Genomic DNA, 23,569 nt, shown 5'->3' with positions numbered 1-23,569 from the left:
TGATATCAAATTAATATTAATATATCGTGTATGCGAAAATTTATGGTGAAAAAATATATTTCTTGACATTGCTGGAAAGATTATTTATTCTTCTGTATAACCTCATATACCTGACCAATTCTTTTCACAATTGGGACACTCCCAAATTGGACCTGCTCATGAGAAGAGGACAAATTAAAATATGATCCTGTCACTAAAATTGCTGAGCCTTCCTCCCCTGTCTCCTAATCATTGGTCTAGCAACCTGGCATTTTTATACTATAGCCAGGCTATGTTACAGTCATTCACGAAAGCTGCCAGTAAGGTGAAACTGAGGTAGTCAGTCACTGAAACCAAAAAGACCACTATTTATTCATTCATTCCACAAATATTTATTGAGTGTACTTAAGGGCCAAGCACTCTTCTGGGTTCTAGAGTTAGAGAGGTGTGTAAGAAAAAATTCCTTCTTCCTCTTGAGATGTTTATAAACTAGTAGAGGAGAAATTTGAGCTCACATACAATTTCATTGCAGTACAGCATGGTATGTTAGGTTTTAGAGTGAGGTAGAAGTAGAGAGTGGCCAAGAAAGAGCTTACCTGATGAAACTAATTCTACTGTTTACTATATCCATTCATCATCAAGCAAAATATATTCCCCACTTCAATGTGCCTTTAAAGTGCATTTAAGTTGAATCCATAGTGAAAAATGTGGATGGTGAGGATGTGATTTACACTGGTTCCCCACACTCAGTGCTGGACTTGAATCTTGAAATTCCCTAGAGAAAGGTTTGCTTGAAACTCAAGAATTATACTAAGTTTGTCTCTCATTATCCCTAACAAAAGGCCAAGGCTGGAAAGTACTGAAATGGAGAGAGAAATTTCTTAGAGTCCATTGGCCAAGGGTGAAAGGGAAAGCTGAAACAGAGTAGGAGAGTTAGATGTTGGTTAGTGTTGGAAAGAGAGGGATCCATTCTGCCACGCTGGGGCAGAATGTGTGTGTGTGTGTGTGTGTGTGTGTGTGTGTGTGTGTGTGTGTGTGTGTGTGTGTGTGTGTCTCTGTGTGTGTTGTGGGAAGATGACTAAACACATAGAAGTTTCGTGATAAAGCCTGAAGCAAACTCTGCCCTCCCCTTCTGGGAGGGTCCTAGAAGAGGGAGCAAGATCCTTGGATACCTGTAAACATGGTAGAGTGGTATAGCAGGGAGGCTGACAGGGTATGTTTAGTCTCTGGGGGCTCAGAAAGGACCAAGAAAACATTCAAAAATGTCACTATTCCCTAGAGAAGAGGAGAGCTTCTTTATAAACTCTTTTTTATTGACAGTGAATGACAACCACTGAATGTTATTATAATCACTCTTAAGTTGTGTAAGCTAAGCATAATTTCCAGACTTGATTTTATGTAATATCTACATGATCTGAATTTGAGAAAAATCACCAAGTTGTAAATGAAAAAAGAAAATCCTGGAAATCAGGATTTTGTTTTAATTTTATCGAGGTTCATGTAAGCTGAAGTAACACACAAAAAACTAAACTATCCATCTTATTTACATATTCTTCTCACTTATTTGGCATTTTATTGAGACATCCTCTTAGTTACTTAATTTACTTCGATCTGTGACACATGTCATCTTTGAAGACAGTTCTTCTTCTTGTTCTTGGAATTAATTTAGTAGTTTAAAGATCATTTACAGTGGTTGGGTTTGCTCAGACAGTTTCAGGGTCACATACCTGGGAATTCCTCTGTTTTGAGCATGTTTAGAAGATGATGAATCAGGGTAACCACAAAACACTAGGGAATGACTCCCACCATGGTTCAATTTAGGTCATATTTTAAAAATTCTTGCTTCATCTCAAATTATTATCTCTTTTGTGGCCCAACATTTTGTAGTATGCATTTCAATATTTCTAAAATCTTATATAATTTTCTGTTGCAGATTAACACATTTATTTACCAATACAGTATGGACATTTAATTAGATAAAAATAGATCCTTCGTCCATGCTGTGAGTGCCTTTCTGAAGGTACTCACTGAAATATTAGAAAATATTTTATGGGTTTCTTAAGTGAGCCAACATTTGACTTTGTTAGTTAAACTGGAATATATTGACAACATTATTTCTAATTTTGTATCAATTTGGAATTGTACAGGTAATATAACACAGATACATATATATTGTATGTATACACACATATATACTGCTCATATATACACTGATACATATACACACACATATATATATATAATTGTACAGATAACATAGCTCACACCCACATATTTTTTTTATTGAGGTATATTTGTTTAACAGTGTTGTGTTAGTTTCTACTGTACAGTGAAGTGAAGCAGAGTTCCCTGTGTCACATATTATTTTTATAGCACATAAGAAAATTGTTTAGCATGTGCAACAATAGTTTTAAAAATACTCGTACTCCTTGACCCATTCATTCCTGTGGATCTGTTCTAAGGAAGTAATTATAAATACACAAGAAACATTAGCCATTAAAATATTTATTGCATCATTATTTGTGCTAGAGAGAAATCCAAAACTGTTTACATTTACAGAATAGAATGCTTAGGTAACTGGTATTACAGCTATTTGATGGAATATGATGCAAACAACACTTACAAAGATTCTATGACAATATGGAAAATGCTTATATTATAATGCTAATTGAAAAGGAATTTAGATACAAAATTGTACATGCGCAGACAGAAACTGGAAAAGAAATAGTGCTCTCAAATTATCCGTTCTTTAGACATTTTACTCACTACTTAATTCTATTTCCTTTACAGGGAGAAAAAGAAAAAAAGCCCTAAACCTATACAGAGATATTTGCTTGAACCCAAATAACTAGTTGTTTTAAAGGTTACAAATTTCAACCAAACAAGGATTAAGTCCCTTTAGTTACAATACAGCACTTGGCATAATCGCTATGTGTTTTTGAATAATTTGTTTAACTTCCCTGAGTCAATTTCGTTTATAAAGTAGTGATGATAATGCCAGCATCTTCATGAGATTTTGTGAGAACTAAATTAGTCTGTCTCTTTTTGTGTTGCATCAACAATGGCAGAGTAGTAAACACACTTATGTAGATATGCCAGAACTCTTCAAATCAATAGGAAACAGAAACTTGAAGGGAAGAAGTAAGTAACTCACAGGAGGTAATTTTTTAAAAGGTCAGTTTTAAAAAACAAAAATTACATCTCCCATGGTCTCAACCATCCCTCCTAACATCATCATGAAACTCCGTCATAGTCCATACATGTACAATTTGAAAATCAACCTACAGCTTGAGAAGCTTCTTAAGGATCTTGCCTTGGTTGTCACCCACCTCTTTCCCTTATTAATAGTTTTCCCAGACTAAAAACTAGCCTGAGGTGACATCAAAGAAACCAGAGGGTGCTACTAGATTCATTCTCAGATCTCAGATCCCCTGAATGATTCTCCAAATTTTCAAGCAAAAAATCTGCTGTGGGGTAAAGAGGTGTGTAGCTGAGATACTCTATAGTCTGTCCAGCATAATCCCATCAGAAGTCCAGGTTAGGCCAAATTCTCGACTGCCCCTTCCAATTGGCAAGGTGGAAAATCCTATGCCTCTGTGGTTTAGCTACCAATTGTTTTAAATAATGACTTTTCTGATGCCACAGGCTGCTGAGTCAAAATAATACGGGTTCGTAAAAGAGGAACTCCTTTACCAAAAATTGTCTCCATACAGATTGCACTGGAGACTAGTAGAGGGGAAAGGAGAGCATCTACTTTTTTTTTGTTAACATCAAGGTTAGTAGTGGAGGGCAACCAGGAAAGCTGAAACCTTTTAAGTCCTTTTTAAGTGAAAAATCTCAAATCAGAACATGTACTCCTGGGAATCTCCAGAGTTTATAACGTCTGACCCTGACACTAGACATACTTTGTGCTGCCATAGTTAAAATTGCAAACTAGTTCTCTCTTCAAATGGTATTTGCTTGCCTCATGACACGTGCTACAGTGATAGATTTGACAGAAGAGAGAAAGGAAATAAGAGCTCAGGTTTGGCGTCTCTTTTGTGACGTCTCTATGCTGGCACCTAGGTTTTTTCTTTGTAAAGAAAAAACTTGGTACAAAGTTTTTGTGGTACAAACTTGGCCTTCACTTACATTCCCGCCTAGGCACCCAAGATATTTCCTGAGAAGTTAGACTACCGTGAGCTGTATCTGGAGTGCAGTGCAGTGCATAGGTTTTCACATAGTTTCACACTTTATGATCACTCCCATGAGATTTTTGAGGCAGGAAGCTGCACTCTAACATCTTCAAACCTGGATGGACATTTGGCTACACCTAAGTAGAATTTCCTTTTTTTTTTCCCTCAGATTCAAATATAACAGGAGCCAAGTGATGAGAACAGGGGGTACCCTCTATTCTTGGTATGAAAACATTAAGAGAAAGGGCTTAGTGATGTTCTTAGTACATAGTCGACACTTTCAGAACATTGAACTTAGTGAAATGGATTCTCCCCACCAATGAGAAAGGGAGACAGGCAGACAGGCACGCATGACAGTGTGCTGATCTGAGTTTATATAAGCTGGTGAGTGAGTGGGCCTAAGTGTACCAGGGCCCAGGCAGAAGCAGGTGGAAACACATCAGGTGGAAGTAAGTAGTGAGAATGGGAACGGGAGAGAGAAGAGAGGCCACTTAATAGACAGTCTGAAAATTAGGCTCATTATGTGAAATGTTAAATTTTGACAACTTAAACAATATGAATATCATATCTTTGTATCTTAAATTTGGTATTTGGGAGGGGGGATGGGAAAAGAAAAGTATATAAGCATAGGTATGCATAAAGTTTATAACCACATCCTAAAATAAAGACTGATCTCACAATCTTGTAAAAAGTTATTGTGCAATATTTAAGATACACACAGGTTTAAAGAATAACATACCCAGCTTACAAAAGAAATATCATTATAATAAAATTGTCCATTTACTCCTCTCGGATTGATCACCCTCTCTCACCCTTAAATTAACCAATATCCTGAATTGAGTGTCTATTATTTCTGTGCAATTTTCTATTTGTTACTATATGGGCATTAAACAACTATTTTATGTAGTGCTATTTTATGTCTAAACTTTTCTTCACTGAATGCCATACTTTCAACATGTCTACTCTACTTTGATGTTAACGGAAAAAATGTAGATGCTCTCATTTCTCCTCTACTAGTCTCCAAATGCCATTTGCATGAAGACAAGTTTCAGTGGAGGCATTCCCCCGCTAGTATTAGAATATTGAAGAGTGGCTCCATTTTCTCCACAGGACTAAATAGCTCATACTCAGTTTTACATAATTCTTTCAAAATTCCAGATGCCTAGGGTTATATTAATTTAAGGTATCCTATGATAGACAAGTAACATGAAGTTCACAATTGAAGTCCCAGCTCTGTTCAACACAGACTGAGTCTGGCAAGTCCTTTTTCTTCCTAGAACTCATTTTGGTAAGTTATAAAATGGAGGAGGTGAACTACGTATAAATTATCTCCATTGCCCTTTCCAACTCTAATATTTCTCCTTTTATTTTGCTCTTTTTCTTCTGCATGGAGAGACATACTCACCATCCCCTTTGCTAAATTTTCTTTCTTTAAAACTCTCTTTTATCATTTTCTTTAAAAATTTACTGAATAGAGGTGAGAATATTTCTACACATACTTCCCAAAGTATAAACTAAACCCATTTTCTAAAAGCATTTTTTGGTCAATGTGGTTCAAGTAACCTATCTTAGCCTGCTTAGGATTCTGTGGGATCTGCTGAGGAGTCACAAATATTGCTACTAATAATCTGAACAACAGATACAACACCGTTCTCTACACAATGGAATTCAATAAATTAAGCTTAATTTGAAACCCATCTAAGGCAATTACTAACCCAAGTATCTCAAAGCAGATATGTTTCTTCCCATATGAAGCCTCCCCAGGAAAGGATTTAAAGATAACCTCATACAAAAACACTGGTGCAGTGAGGATATGATTTCCATTCTCACAGTTTATGCATAGTTGGCTGTTTCTCCTGAAAAAAAATCACATTAAACTGAGGCATTCCATGTTTAATCCCTGCCCATTTTTTATTGAAAAGTGTGAGGAAAATCAATTGAAAAAATTTTAAGTTCCAAGAAAATGAAATAGACTTCCCTATTATACCATTATACAATGAAAAATTACCATTTTGTTTCAATGAATGTAAGAAGTCATGTCCAAGATTCTCTGCTTAGGGGCATTACTCATGGATCAGCATCCATCCATTCATTTAAATAATACTTCCCAAGTGCTAACTACTAATTTCAACTCAACAATTACTGAATGCTGCCTGTGTGCCTGTCACTGCTCAGGTGCTTGACACATCCATATGTGGAATATATATATGGATAGGAGCCACACGCAATAATGTATACCCAGGAGATACATGTCATAGAAAAGCCTCAAGTTTCTCCTTTAAAATAGGGAAGGTAAAGGAGTTGGGGGCATTTCTATTCACAACCTCTAAAGATATAAACATTATACTTAAGAGTTTGTTAAAATGTTTTCCAGTCCATTCACCTTTGCTCAGTCTAGAAGTAAACACTATAAAAACCTAGAACATATTACAGTACTTCTGTCCTCGTATCCAAGGGAACTTGAATCGAGTGGCACATTTTCCTTTATAACGAAAATCTTGGTATCTTATTTTTTTCTTCCAGTTTTATTGAGATGTAATTGACATATAGTACTGTATAAGTTTAAGGTGTACAGCATAATGATTTGACTTACATGCATCATGAAATGATTACCACAATAAGTTTAGTGAACACCCATCCTCTCATACAGATACAAATTAAAGAAATAGAAAAAATTTTTTTCTTGTGAGAACTCTTAGGATTTATTTATTCTCAACAAGTTTCATATATAGCATACAGCAGTGTTAATTATATTTATCAGGCTGTACATTACAGCCCTGGTACTTATTTATCTTATAACTGGAAGTTTGTACCTTCTGACAGCCTTCATCCAATTCCCCCTCCCTTCACCCCCTGTCTCTGGTAACCGCAAACACGATCTCTTTTTCCTTCAGTTTTTGTTTGTTTGTTTTTGTACTATAACTGACCTATAACACTGTTAGTTCCTGTTACACAACACTGTGATTTGGTATTTCTATACATTTCAAAATGATCACAACAAATCTAGTTATGATATGTCACCATCCAAAGATGTTACACAGTTATTTACTATATTCCACACACTGTAGACAGCAATCTATATATACATGATTATTTTAAGTGGCTGATCTCTTAAATTCAAACTCATTTTAACAACTCTGCATTTTTACTCCCCATGTTTACCGTTTTAACATCATATTCTACATCATTTTCTTTTCTGTATCCCTTAACTACTTATGGCAAATATAAATGATTTTATTACTTTTATCTTTTAACCTTCCTACTAGGTTGGTACATGGTTGATTTATTACCTTTACTGTATATTTGCCTTTACCAATGAGATTTTTCCTTTCATAATTTTCATATTTCTAGTTGTGGCCTTTTCTTTTTCACTTAGAGACGTCACTTTAACATTTCTTGTAAAGCTGGTTTGGTGATGCTGAACTCTTTTAGCTTTTGCTTGTCTGTAAAACTTTTGATCTCTCCATCAAATCTGAATGAAAGCCTTGCTGGGTACAGTATTCTCAGTTGTAGGTTTTTCACTTTCATCTCTTTAAATATATTGTGCCACTCCCTTCTGGCCTGCAGAGTTTCTGCTGAAAAGTCAGCTGATAGCCTTATGGGAGTTCCTTTGATGCTTTTAATATTCTCTCCTTATCTTTAATTTTTGCCATTTTAATTACAATGTATCTTCCTGTGGTCCTCTTTGGGTTGATTTTGTTTGAGACTCTCTGTGCTTCCTGGACCTGGATGTCTGTTTTCTTTCCTGGATTAGGAAGTTTTCAGCTATTATGTCTTCAAATATGTTCTCTACCCCTTTCTTTCTCTCTTCTCCTTCCAGGACCCCTATAATGCAAACGTTAGTACACTTGTCATCACAGACGTCTCATAAACTGCCCTTATTTCTTTTCATTCTTTTTTCTTTCTTCAGGCCAGCTTCAGTGATTTCCACTACTCTGTCTTCCAGCTCACTGATCCATTCCTCTGTATCATTTAATCTACTGTTGATTTCTTCTAGTGTATTTTTTATTTCAGTTATTGTATTTTTCATCTCTGGTTCTTCTTTATATTTTCTAACTCATTGTTAAAAACTTCTAACTTCTTACTTTATGCATCCATTCTTCTCCCAAGTCCTTTGAACACCTTTATGATCATTACCTTAAACTCTCTATAGGGTAGATTGCCTATTTCCACTTCACTTAGGTTTTATCCTATTTCTTCAGTTGGAAGATATTCCTTTGTTACCTCATTTTGCCTAATTTGCTGCTTTTATTTCTCATTTGCTTTTATTTTATTTTATGTATCTGGTAGATTGGTTATGTTTTCTGACCTTGGAGAAGTGGCCTTTTGTAGAAGATGTCCTATGTGCTCCAAAAGTTCATTCCCCTCTGATCACCAGGAGCTATCTGCTCTAGGGGGTGTCCTCTACTTGGACTGCATGAGTCCTTCTGTTGTGGCAGGCTGACTACTGTGAGCTGTCTTGTAGGTGTGGCTGGCCCCTGGTCTGGCTGTTTGTCAGGTCCTGCCCTGTGTAGAGGCTGCTAGCTACTGGTTGGCAGGGCCAGGTCAAGAGGCTGTTGGCTGTGTGGCCCCAGGGGGTCCTGGGGGTAGTGCTGACCCACTAGTGGGTGGACCCAGGCTCCGGAGTGGGTGGTTGTGAGGCTGGAGGTCCCGGATCTAGTGTCAGCCTGATGGTGGTTGGGGGCCAGTTTCTTTTTTCTTTTTTTTTTTTTTTTTTTTGCCACTGCTGTGGCCTCTCCCACCGCGGAGCACAGGCTCCAGACGCGCAGGCCCAGCGGCCATGGCTCACGGGCCCAGCCGCTCCACGGCATGTGGGATACCCCCCGGACTGGGGCACCCGTGTCCCCTGCACCGGCAGGCAGACCCTCAACCACTGCGCCACCAGGGAAGCCCGGGGCCAGTTTCTGACATGCCTGGCTGAGGCGTCTGGGGTGTACCAAAGCTGGTGTTGGCCCACTGGTGAGTGGGGCTGGATCCTGGGGCAGCTGACTGGGGGATCCAAGTTGTATTGGATTTGGTGCTGACCTGCTGGTGGGTGGGCTGGGTCCTTGTATGAGATGCTGCAGGGCTGTGGTGGTCCTGGGGCTGGTGTCCACCCACTAGTGGATGAGGCCAGGTCCTGGGGCTAATGTGGCCCACTGGTGTGTGGAACCAGGACCTGGGGTCTCTGGATGCAGGGCCCTGGGGTCCCAGAATTGGTGTTTCAAACTGGGGGGCCTGGGTGGGCAAAACAGGGTGCCAGGGGTCCTGGGGCTGGTGGGTGAGGCTGGTCCCAGGGTCCTGATGTCAACCCACTGATGGGTGGGGCCAGGCTGCAGGGCCTCTGGCTGCAGGGCCCTGGGGGTTCCAGACTAAGTGCCAGCACACAGGGTCAGGTCCTGGGGCAGCTTTGGGCTGCAGGCCTTCTGGTTGGTGAGGATGTCTCCCTGCCCAGTTGGTTACCTGGCCTGAGGTGTCCCAGTACTGGTGCAGAAAAGCTGGTGGGTGGGGCTAGGTCCCGGCACTAATGAGCTCGAGGGAGGTGGCCAAAACAGTGTTCAGCAGCGCCAGTGTCCATGTGAAAGAACAAGCTCCCAAAGATGGCTGCCGCCAGGGTCTAGGTCTCCAGCGTGAGCTCCAGTTGCCCCTCTCTGGGAGGCTTTCCACGATCAGCAGGTAGTTCTGACCCAGGCTTCTTTCAAATGACTGCTTCTGCCCTGGGTCCTGGAGCACATGAGATTTTGTGTGTGCCTTTAAGAGTGGAGTCCCTATTTCCCACAGCCCTCTGGCTCTTCCAAAAGGAAGCCTCACTGGCCTTCAAAGCCAGACATTCTGGGAGCTTGTCTTCTGGGGGCAGAAGCCCCAGGCTGGGGAGCCTGATGTGGGACTTAGATCACTTGCTCCTTGAGGAGATCCTCTGTAATTATAATTATCCTCCTGTTTGTGGGCTTCCCGCCCTGGATCTTGACTATACCAACTCTCTGCCCTCCTACTGGTCTTGTTGTGGTTTCTTCTTTATATCTTTAGTTATAGAACATCTTTACTGCTAGGCTTCTGATTTTTCCACTGATAGTTGCTCTGTAAATAGTTGTAATTTTGGTGTGCCCATGGGAGGAGGTGAGCTCAGGGTCTTATTCTACTATCTTGGCCACTCCCCCGCCTTGGCATCTTATTTTGAATTAACATATTTATGAAGGAATTGTGTTTTCTCTCTCAACACCAGTTTACCTCTGGCAGATATTTACAATACCAAACTTTTTTTAAAGATATTTTTTCCATGACTGCTAATAGAAATAACAGTGGAAAGTGCTGCCTTTCCCTTGTAAGTTGAAGTTATTAGGATAGTTAGCAATATATGTGAAAAATGGCATATTGCTGAGCTAGTCGTCGAATCTGAGTAATCCACTTCTCAACAAGTGCACTATTTTCTTTCAAAATCATGAGACTATTCATATTTAGCTTCCAAAATCTCATTAGACTGTCTCCTTTTGGCAACCAAATTGCTCAACAATAAATAATTCATCAACCTCAAGAGGCTAAGAAAATTTTGAAAGGAGTTCTGGTTTAACAAAAGTGAAATGGCTTAGTTTATATAATGTACCAAGGAACTAATAATAAGTGAAAAGTTCAGATTTGTACTTCGGAAGGATTTCTGATGAATAATACAATAGCATTTCAATTGCATTATGTAGAATGTTTGTTGGATCACATCACCTTTTTTCCCCCTAACTATTGCACATGACTTTTTGGATATATGTACTGTCTAAATTTAATCAGAATAGCTTCTCTTTAATACATTTATAATATCCCTAAAACTTGCTCTTGCAGAGTAAAGATTAGATTTATATAAAGATCTGTGGTCTTCACAACATCACTGCTCAAATAGTTGCTACTCTCTGGAATATATTATTGGGAGAGATTATATGATACTCTTTCCTAGAGCTATTTAAGAAGAGAATTTGTCTGCAGTCATTTACAACAGCTATAAAAATAAACACTAGCCTAAATTTCCCTTTCTCCCTCCTTCTCTCCCTCCATACCTTCCTTTTTAACTTCCTGTCTTCCTGCCTTCCTTCATTTCTTTCCTTTCTTTTCCTTTTCCTATCTTTCCTCTTATTTTTCTCTCTTCTAATATGTTGTGTACCTATTATTTGTAAGATACCATGCTGGATGCTGGGACTAAGAAGATGAATAAGTCATGACCCCATAATATCTGCTGTGACACATTATAATAAATACAAAATAATCAATGACATAACAGATTGATATATAAAGAAAACACTATTGACACATACAGGACTGTACAACAGATGCTCTGGAGGCCTGGTATTTAATTGTAACTTTCTGATTCCATTTGTCTGATTTCTGTGAGGATCCATTAACCCCAAACTGACTGGGAAATCTCATCAAGATTAATTGGTCTCTAGGGCTAGATGAGAAATCAATAGCTATAATGCTTCTAGAACTTCATTTCATATATTTTTAACAGCCAAATCTCTCCATTCTCTTTCTCACGTTACCTCCCACGTCCCCATGCATTCAGTCCCAAAGCAGAAGCCACTGTCCTTCTCCTTTCATCCTTTTATTCTTTCTGAGCTGCACAGCAGGCATGCAGAGGAGGAAGACAGGAAACAGAAAACTTTTCAATGTGAGCATCAAGCTGTCAGCCTGTTTCTGCTGTATCACCCTGATCCATTCCTCCCCCACTAACCCTCCCACAACCACCGCTTATCTACCAAATGCCAGACAGGGAAAGAAAACCCACAATACAAGATGGTGTCTCCAACTAAAAACAAAACTCTTTAATGCCCGTACAATTCACTGAGAACACAAAGAAAAGTACTTGCAGGGCAACTTTCCAAGAGGCCCTCACTGCCTAGTCCCAGGAGAAGAAACAGGCATGTGAAGACAATAGGTCAGGGGCACTGAGTAGTTGTCTATGTCTAATATGCTTCACATACATACATGTAGCTCACCTCAACCTACAAGGTAGCTACAGGACTACTCCCCATTTTACAGTTAAGAAAAATGAGGCCCAGAAAAATCATAGGTGCCGGAGCTAGAAAACCATCTCAAGCAGCACACATTCTTAAACTTTAGGTGGACCTGCAGGCCATTTTAACGTAATGTGGTAAAGGATATTATAGATACAAATGTGCGCAGGGTGCTATTAAATCAAAAAGCTAGAATATATTTCATGAGTGCTACTTCAGAAACCAACCCTTTTTATTCCCTGTCTAGAGAACATCCTGGAGTAGCACTATGAAACCTGTCCCACACGAAGTGCCTGCATGCCTCCTCTGGGTTAAAAACTACTTTTCTTTTCTTTTTTTTTTGCAGTACACGGGCCTCTCACTGTTGTGGCCTCTCCCATTGCGGAGCACAGGCTCCAGATGCGCAGGCTCAGTGGCCATGGCTCACGGGCCCAGCCCCTCCACGGCATGTGGGCTCTTCCCGGACCGGGGCACGAACCCACGTCCCCTGCATCGGCAGGCGGACTCTCAACCACTGCGCCACCAGAGAAGCCCTAAAAACTACTTTTTATCTCAGTATTTAATGACAACTGTGCTCTTGCACACATATCACATAATATCCCTTTATATGTAGGTGATCCCAAACATTTGGAGTTACGTTGCCACTTGGCAGTTATCTATCCCTATACCCTTAAGTCTTTGATAATTATTACAACTCCTAACTTCCTCACCTCCATCCATTGTTCACTCTACCACAGCAGCTTCTCCTAACACTGACAGAGTGTGAAATCAGCTCCATGGCATCTGCCAGATGCTTTTTACAAATTTTTAAAATTTTCAGAAGGGAAAATTTTATAATAACCATTATAAGTATCTGCAAGATGCCAGAGGATCTTTATAGAAGGTACTTAGGATAGGTTGCCCTTCTGTACACATACAAAAGGAGAAGGTATAATTTTGTCCCAAAAATTAAGCCAAAATTCTGCTAATTTTTGAGAAAAAAATGATAATGTGAAATAGTTATAAATGCCAGTTTTTGTAGCTCTCCAGCTCTCTGCAGTGACTGGATTTGGTCCATCTGAGAATAATTTCTACTGCTAAATCAACGTGGAAATGGAGAGAGAAACTTGATAAAGCTATCCTCAGCCTGGTGATTTAAGAGTTAAACTGTAGAGCTGGCACTCCACCGTTTGGTAATCCTCGCACCACATACTTAGCTTTGGCTATAAAACCTGTGAAGCCTTCTTCCGGAAGTCAGGTTTTCTTGTAATATCATAATTGGTTAAGTATGTATTATGGTGTATTTAGCAAATGAGCCCCTTGATTTTCAAAACAAATGGCACTCACATGCTTACTATTAACATTCTGAATTGTGAACGACACACTAGGCTGTCATAAACCTGGGTGTTCAAATGACTGCGTCCATGTTTGAGATGCTACCTGCTCTGTAATGAAATGACAAGACAGAATTGTGTCAGAAAGAGAGCACCCATATATACACCCTAAATTATGCAGACAAACATTTTGAAATTCAGTGGTAAACCGGGAAGGTGTCCTCTAGTAGAATTCCTTTTTCTTACACAGGCAAAGCTAACTATTGTGTCCCAAAGCAAAACTGAGGCCTGCTGCAATTGTTCTTACAACTAGCTTATTGCAAGTTAACTGCTGCTGGTAAAATAAGGGTAACTTAGTTACATGTTGGACAGAAAACTTTAGAATTCACAACTAATTGTAGAAATAACTAACACATATAATCATATGGAAAGGGTTACATTGTATAAATTGCGAACACAGAAAATTCACTTGGCCATACTACCTCTTTTTTTTTTTTTTTTTTTTTTTCCGGTACGCGGGCCTCTCACTGTTGTGGCCTCTCCCATTGCGGAGCACAGGCTCCAGACGCGCAGGCTCAGCGGCCATGGCTCACGGGCTCAGCCACTCTGCGGCATGTGGGATCTTCCCGGACCGGGGCACGAACCCGTGTCCCCTGCATCGGCAGGCGGACTCCCAACCACTGCGCCACCAGGGAAGCCCCATACTACATCTTTATACACTAAACCTGCAAGTATGGCTTTAGACCATTCATGATAAAGTCCGAGTTCTATCCCATTTTCAGATAAATCGTCTTAAGTTCACCCAGAAGCCTGAAATCCAGTGAACAGTAGGAAGCAAAAGCAAGTGACTTATTCACCTACTACAATTAATTAACTTTGTATACTGTAAATAAAATAAATGTATGAAGTACAATACTTTTAGTCAATGCAATTGAGTCTGGTAGTTAACTGATTAATTGGAAAAGTAGTTAAACAACAAAAAATTATAGGTATTATAAATATTTTATGTTAACTTAAATACATACTCAAGTTCCAATCTTTTGATGTGAGAAGAAAGCCATTCTCTTGAGAATATATCCACTAATGGGAATTTCATCTGGCCTTTCTTACATAAACCACACCCATAACATTGACTAAGATTTCCAGTTTTAGTTTTTTAAAAGGTACAGGAATCTAACTTCTTTAGTGAAGCAAACAGCATGTTAAATCCTTTTAGATTTCCATGGTTTTATAAGCTTTTCTAAGTATATTGCCGACACCTAATGTTACATAATTGTCAGCTGTTTCTCTTTATTGGGACATTCCAAAGCATGTAATTTTCATACAAATATTTCTCTTCTACTTCCCATTCACATTTTATTGATTTACATAAATATTTAACTAAATTCTGTCGTTAAAATAATAAATACAACTGGCATAAAATGTTTGGGAATAAACTAAACTATCCTTTAACAAGTGGGAGCTACAGTACATTTATAAAAACATAAAAAAGTAGATTATAGGCCATAAGCACTCAGGAGGCTATAGGATTCAGACTTTTACCTTTTATAGGAAATGAAGAATGTTTGTTATTCTGTAAAATGTATTATATGAAAGTAAGTTAAGTGAAACCTAAGTTTTAGTAGCTGAAACAGTTGAGGGTGACAATATGTTATGAGAATGTACTAATATATGGCAATACATTTTATGGAAATTTATAAACATTTCAGTTACTTCTTATTATATAATATAGATAGTTCAGAGAATAAATTTGTCCATGAGTTAAAAAAAAATATTTCAACTAACAGAGGCAAACCCAGAAAGATATTTATTGTTTCAATTCAGCAAACCTATAACATGAAGGCCCTGGACCAACAGTGCTAAGATTCTCTTAGCCTCCCCTCATGGTTATCAAACACTGTTGCAACACCAGGTATTTGAGTTTAAAATTTTTCATTTATTGCCAGATTCATGTTATGCCCTTTTATTTCTGACATTTTAATCTGTTTTCTATTTCCACTAGTTTTTTTTTTAACATCTTTATTGGAGTGTAATTGCTTTACAATGGTGTGTTAGTTTCTGCTCTATAACAAAGTAAATCAGCCATACATATACATACAGCCCTACATCTCCTCCCTCCTGCGTCTCCCTCGCATCCTCCCTATCCCACCCCTCCAGGTGGTCACAAAGCACCGAGCTGATCTCCACTAGTATTTTACTCCCCTCTTCCTTTTGTCAAAAGATTATCTTCTCTACTCTATTGTTTACTAGATGGAAAATATTCAAAATTCTATTTTTATTCTCCTAGCATTTACAGTTAAAGTAAACAGAATTAAAATTCATAGTCAGATTTAATATTTTCTAATATTTAGAGTGTATTGATGTCTATGACCTCCCCCAGAACATGTCAGTAACTTGAGAAAGCTTTTACTTTCCTTATTTGTTCTTCATTTTTTTCACAGTCAACACTTGAGGAGAATGAATAAGTCTGTATAATTTCTTTGCTCACTATCGAGTCTCACATGCCATTACTTGCTCCTGGAGTCATTAAGCTTCTTTCTGGAGTACGCTGTTGAGTCTTGTAATAGCTATTATTCATTTTATGCCTGAGATATACCATTTTTCATCTCTCAAAAACTTAAGTATACTCTAGAACCTAATATAATGTAGAAGATGCTTATTATATATTTGTCAAATGTGAGAATGAACAAATGAATGAATGCCAAGCTCTGTCCTAGGCATGTTATGTGTGTATGTCTAATTGTTACAAAAACTATGCAAGGTAGGCATTCTCTCCATTTATGAAGGAGGAAACTGAGCTTCAGGGAGGTTAATAAAACTTGCCCAATGTTGTACCACTAGTAAGTTTTAACATTTGCATTTAATTCTATGTGTATCCAACATCAAATTACATATTTTGACAAATTTTGGGGTTCTTGAACCCAGGAAATGAAGGATCTCACAATAGAAAAAGCAATATTGAGGTTAATGAAAATAGTACATTTATGGATAAAAATATATGAGGAGGGACCTTTGTCTCTTTTCTTACTTTCGCTTTTTTTTTTTTTTTTTTTGCGGTAGGCGGGCCTCTCACTGTTGTGGCCTCTCCCGTTGCGGAGCACGGGCTCCTGATGCGCAGGCTCAGCAGCCATGGCTCACGGGCCCAGCCGCTCCGCGGCATGTGGGATCTTCCTGGACCGGGGCACGAACCCGTGTCCCCTGCATCGGCAGGCGGACTCACAACCACTGCGCCACCAGGGAAGCCCTATTTGCTTTCTTTTCATTTTTCCCCTCCACTTTGGCTACCAGTACATAGAATTGCAAACCGAGAACTCAAAGAGTATAATTAGTATAATTTGTAGTGGAAAAGACAATGAAAAGAAGAGAACAGGAATTGAACAGCAAACAAGAGAGGAAGATGCAGAGAATATAAACACATGGATTCATAGACATTATTGCTGTCAAAAGAAGCATCTTAGATTCAATCACTGCTCTGTAGAAAGTTATCTAACAAACATGAAAGATAGCATCTTCAGATTTTTACAGAAGGTTTCCTTAAATGTATTTTATATTCAATATTTTTGTCTTTACAATTTCTTTTAAGATTGAAAAATGATTAGGTGAATGCACTAAAATAACCCTAGTAGAAATCAATATTATTTTCAGATTGCAAACTTATTAGAGATACTGTCCTTAGGTGACCTTCTTGCTATGATTTATTGTACTAGGATCGAAACTTTAAAAGCTCTAGAAATGTTGGATTTATTACACACTATATTTAAGTTTCAAATACTTGGAAAATTAATTTCATTTATAATGGAGAAACTTTTTCAAGGGACTGTACTGCTTAAATTGCAGTGGGAATGAAAATAGGGCAAAAAATAGCAAATATGTAAATGAAATAGAATATCTTTCTGAGATGTTGATGTTGTGGTCACGTTGTGGAAAACATTTAAAAAAAAAAAAAAGCTAAGCGCTTAGAACTTTTTTCCCTAGTTTCCACCAATATAACCTGTCTCAGTTACATTTGAAAGAGTCAGTTTAGTGTTCTCTAAGATAAAATGTAATTGATTTCCAAAAAATTTATGTTTCTGATTTTTCCCAACATATAAATGAAAATAAATGCTTTACCCATTCAACTTGAAAGCTAGAAAAATACAAAAAAATTTTTTCGGAAATCAGGAAGAAGTAATTCATTAGTATAAAAGCAGAAGTTAAAGTTAATTGAAAAGAAAAAACCCAATCAAATTAAGTCATAGTTATTTCAAGGTGTATCTGCTCAGAGTCTATAAGAAATCTGCTCGAAGTCATGCGTTCTTTCTCCTGTTTGATGCCAGGTGTAGGAGAGTATGTCTCTGTCCTGATATTTTACCTATTTCCTCATTTGGGTGATATTTCAGTTTACCAATTACCTGCCACTTAAATAAGAGATTTGGTTCTTTTAACTAAATGCAACCTGTTGAAATAAGCATGACATAGGTACCTTTGATTTGGAATGTACCAATAAGGACTTCATTTCTCAGGAATCTTAAACTGTATCTGCGTTGGGGATAGCATTTGGCTGCATCAACAGAAACCTGACTATACTGGTTTAATGAAATAGGAACTTGAGTTGGGTTCCCTAGAAATATATTCAGAGATGGAGAATTGCATCTGAAAGATAAATTGGGAAGTACTCGCAGAACATACAGCTATAAGAAAGTGAGGGAGGCAGGACTGGGCAGAGAAGAAGCACATCTATAATGTTCATACAACTGAGGCCTCAGCCAGTCCCACAGCAAGTTCTGGAGCTAAGATGATCTTTCAAAGTTGTCCCAAATTGAGGCAAAGAGCTTGGGCTTTTGTGTCTCCACATCAGATAGTCATTGACAGCAGGCCACACCCTTTGAAGTAACATAATCTTAGACACATCAATTCCTTCCAGTTAAGAGCTATTCCCAGTGAGTAGTCAGTAGCTGTACTTTTCAGCAGATGATGATAGGTATGTCACACTGAAGAGGGGCTCTGGGCTGAATGCCACAGTATACACTGCAAGAGCATCCTTTCCTGCTCAGATCCACTTGCTGTTATAGCAAGTATGCCCATCTGGGGACAAGATGCTGGTTGCTCTCATTTCCAGGGGAAACATAAAAAGAGAGTTATCAAGGGTAAGAACTACATTTCAAGACCGTACATGATCTCCAACCAGTAACCGACGCTTATCATTCTCCTCTTCACCACTCAGTCTAGATTCCTTCACCTCCAGCTAGCACTTTTGCTGGTGGGGCAACCCACAACCTCATCCCTGAGGTGTCTGAACTCCGGGTTACCATGCCCATTTGTAGGCCAAGGCTACTGTTCTTGACTGTTCACTGTTAAAACTGGGCATGGGAGCACCAAGATATACCTCAGTGGATTAATTTAGCACCAAACATATTCTCCCCTGCCCGCCAATTCATACCTAGCCATGACTGGACTACATGGCCAACCTAGGTTGCAAGGTCTCACTCTCTGATGCTTGAGGTATGAGGGAAAGATTAAACTGTGGAGTTGGTCAGCTGTTACTGAGCACCACTGAGTCACCGAAGAGAGATAAGGAGAGATGCAGGGTGATAAATCAAAATTCAAGATAAGATGCAAAAGCCAGTGGGTGTCCTGGTGGTATGTAATAAAACCCATAATCTCTCGCAGATGAGGGACAGAATTAGGAACAGGCTGAGGACAACTGTAAGAGTAGCAGAGCTTCATGGAAGGCTGAACTCTCAACACTAACAGGCCTCCCATGTCAAGGTCAGTGTCCAAATCAGGTAGGAATAGGACATAGAGACTTGGGATGGAGATATCTGGGTAGACTGAAAACCTTAACCTCCCAAATACCCATGAACATGCTGGACCTGCATAAACAGTCAACTCCATCTTATACAAAGATATTGCTTTAAGGCCCATTGCTTAAGACTGTGCACAGGACTCAAATAAGGCAGGAGCCTCCTAGATAATGCTTGTCCCCTCAGAATCTGCCCTCATATCCTCTCCTGGAAACCAAGCCAATCACAAGGCTAAAATACCAGTCTAGCCCAATTTGAGATAAGAGAGTATCTGGCTAATACATCTTGTAAGAAGCTTGGGGAATTATGCAATGAACTGTCTCTTGAAGGTTCCAGATCAAGGGAGTGAAACATTAAGTTGGATAAGAGAGTCAGTTGAAATGGGATAATATTATCGTAATATAAAATTTAGGGCTTCCCTGGTGGCGCAGTGGTTGAAAGTCCACCTGCCAATGCAGGGGACATGGGTTCATGCCCCGGTCTGGGAAGATCCCACATGCCGCGGGGCGGCTGGGCCTGTGAGCCATGGCTGCTGAGCCTGCGTGTCCGGAGTCTGTGCTCCACAACGGGAGAGGCCACAACAGTGAGAGGCCCGCGTACCGCCAAAAAAAAAAAAAAATTAATACATAGGCAAAGACTCTGGGAGTTAGAGTTATTACTTCACTAGCATGGCTCTTGGAAACTTGAAAAAAGCAATGGCTCACTATCAGTGAACTATAAATGGCAGAACTATTGTGCTATATGGTAAAGAAATGGATAAAAATGCTCAGAAAAGTGGACATGATAGAGTAGATACACAACCAAAGGGCTAGAAAACTCACTGGCCAAATATGTTCTGTAGCAGGAGCAGAGAAAATTTCATTTACCAAAGGGGTAGGGAAAGCAGTGGTGAGAGGGGCACCAGCATTGTTGAGAAGTTCAGTGGTGGCATCCTCTGTAGGACAGGACCAAGTGTAGGAGATGATACTATAGAACTAAGCTCCCATAATAATAGAGGCCATGAGAAGCAAAGTGGGTGCAATAATTGCAATGAGAAGCAAGGTCAAACTAGTAGTCAGGAGTGATCCAAATTACGGAGAACTTTGGAGATAGTTGAAAATATATGGTCTTCCTAGAGGCATGATGGATAGGCAGCCAACACACACATTGCTTAATTTATATAATGACAAGAAATTGAGGAAGAATGGTTAGGAAGTTGAAGGAAGCCACTCAATAAAAAAGTCACAATCCGTGGCTCATTACCCAGGTTTGAGTTAGTTTCCAGATTCAGAACCCACTGTGTCAAGGAGAAGCCAGATCCCTATGAGGACAGATCCTGAGAGACCAGGGCCTATGACATTTACTTGGGTAACTACGACTTAGGGAACGAATAATACCCAGTTGCTTCAAGGATTATTAGATATGTGGTCTCAATTGATATTGACATCCAGATATCCAAAGTACCTTTATCATTACCTGTGTGCTAAATAATGGAGTGGCCCAGGTTCAGTTCATAATGGGTCTGCTGGATCCACAAGCAAGCCCACGTGGTAGACATTGCCTTGAACCAACCTGGTTCCTGTCAAAGCTGCTCTTCTAGGGGTCTACACCCAGAAAATTCTTTTTTATCAAGTCTCACCTCCTAAGGTTGTTACCTAAGGGAGTTCTGTTCTACACATTCTCATGACTGATTAGGCATTTATTTTGGGTCTCTCATAGGATCCAAGAATGTTCCATGTTTAATTTTCCTCCATACTCCTATTGAAGCCTGATTTCTTTGGAAATTCTCAGTCCTAGCTTATTCTGATTTAGTGTCCATGACAGTCATCAGTTCCAGGGTATATATGTACTTTGTCAATGTGGACAGTTCCACACTGACTCTGACAGGAACCCTTTGGGCATCGGCAATTGCTACCATAGCCAAGAAAGAGCTGATTTCAAAATCACCGCCATCCACTGATGGGTCTATCTGTCACTGCTTTGGAAAGACCATACCCTGGTGTCTTATCAACCATGCTTATTGCTCTGCTCTCCGGGGTCACCAACTCCTTGACAAATACACACACACACACACACACACACACACATACACAAAAGAATACAGGTATTCTGTGCATATGCTAAGTGCCCTAATTTTTACCTTGTTTGAAGTCAGTGATGAGACAAGCCCCCAAAATCTCACATTTAATTTCACCTTCACTTAGAAAGGTTGCACAGATTCAGGAAGGGAAGTGATATATATATATATATATATATATATATAAAAATTTTTAATCTAGCGAGGCATTAAACTCCAAGTCATCATTGTCTTTTTGAGAGTAGACTAACTTCCTATATGAATATTAGCATTTATGAACATATTTGAAAGCAGGGGAAAATGGTGGCAAAAAGGGCAGCACGGAATTCCAGAAGACAGACCCTATGGAGCAGAGCAGAATATAATACACTTGTATTCTTTCCTAACAAAGAGTGAATGTCTCAGAAATGAAAGCAACCTTCACAAGCAGAGCGCTTAGACATCTCATCCCACTGCTCCCATAACTGCCCTATCTCTAGTGAACTTTATGAATCACTGGGTAACTGTCTTCTAAAAAGACTTCCTCTGTTGTCTAATTCATAATGTTCGAGTTCCCAGGCTGCCTTTACACACGAGTCTTCCTTATGGTCACTTCCTTGAGGAATAAATTCAGCTTAATTTTAGTATCATACAGAGACAGTTGCGCCTCTGTAAATAAGTTCTTTTAAAGCATCTTCTTCAATGAGGGAATTCTCTGTAGAACCTTACTGTTGCTAATTGCTTCCCAGCTGCAATCAACTTTGGAGGGAAACATCTGCCATTGCCTTCAGGGTGAGTGCTTGGTTTTGTTTCTCTGTTCTCTCACAGCACTCATTTCCCTCTTATTTATTTGGGATTGTGGTGGTAAGATATTTCCTGATACCTTTTCCTCTGCCTGGGGTAAAACTTACATTATTTAATCAATGAACCATCAGTGTTGATTCACTTCCTAGATTTCTATTTGCTTGCTGGTATTGGTTGTAATCATTTTGCTTATGTTGTTTTTTCTTCATTATTTTAAATAGGAATTTCAAGTTAATAGTAACCAAGTTATAGTCTGTCCCATTGTTGTTCTAAAATCGAAGGAAAATAAACTTGCTACATCTGTGTAACTTCATTAACCATGGCAGCCAAATGATAGGATGTTGAAAACTTTGTGTGTACTATTGTCATAGAATGGCTAAAGTGGAAATAAACCAGGGTTATAAAATTCACGTTTTACTGGTAGTTTGCCAAACCAAATTAAAAGGGGGTAAGACTTATAATCACTGGTATTGATAGTTTAGGTATTTGCTGTAGTTAGAGACCAATGAATTTTAAAGTTACTTCATATAGAATATTTTATGTACACCAAACCCATTTCTTGAAATCCATTAAGGAAAAAAAGAGAAAACATTTAAAAAAGAGGCATATGATAGTATGCCATATATATACAATAGATAATATATGGCATACTATTGAGATGTATCTTCAAAATTAACTCCTTTGTCTTGACTATTTAAACCTTATTTTAAGTAATGCTGCTTTTTTAAAAAAAATTAACTCAGATGTACAGAGTTGAATTAATCATAATCTTTGGTTCATGACACGCTCTCACCATTGGTCTATGTATGCACCCCCCAGTACATATGTATGAGTGCATTTTTAATAAGGATAGGTCTGTGTATCCCTACACCCATCATGAGAACTAGAATTCTAACAAAAAGTTATATCACCCTGTGATTCTCCTTCATCCTGTCCCTCTTCAACTTTCACTCAAAGTAACTATTATCTTGAATCCCTTGCAACTCATCATTCCCTTGCCTTTTTAAAAATAGTTACATTTTATAAATATTCCTAAATATATATGTACTACTCATTTTATTGCTTTTTAATTTTAAAAAAGTGTTATTACATTGTATATAATATTCTGGAACTTTCTTTTTTACTAAATATTATATTTTATATTATACAAACATCCACCCATATTATTGGTTACAGATGTAACTTTTCACTTCAGCACTTTATAACTATTTTAAACTCTTTTCTTACTTTTTTTTATCTTCCTATAGACAGTTTTCTAGATAAAAAAAATGGATCGCATATATCAGTTTCACACATTCGTATAGCATTGACAATGTTAATATTAAACTCAAATGAAGCCAGCCCAGGGAACCCTCTTACACTGTTGGTGGGAATGTAAATTGATACAGCCACTACAGAGAATAGTATGGAGGTTCCTTAAAAAACTAAAAATAGAACTACATATGACCCAGCAATCCCACTACTGGGAATATACCCAGAGAAAACCATAATTCAAAAAGATACATGC

The sequence above is a fragment of the Phocoena phocoena genome, chromosome 5, assembly GCF_963924675.1.
Source record: "Phocoena phocoena chromosome 5, mPhoPho1.1, whole genome shotgun sequence".
NCBI classification, from domain to species: Eukaryota; Metazoa; Chordata; class Mammalia; order Artiodactyla; family Phocoenidae; genus Phocoena; species Phocoena phocoena.
The sequence above is the reverse complement of the archived record's forward strand: the minus strand, read 5'-3'. Positions refer to the sequence as shown.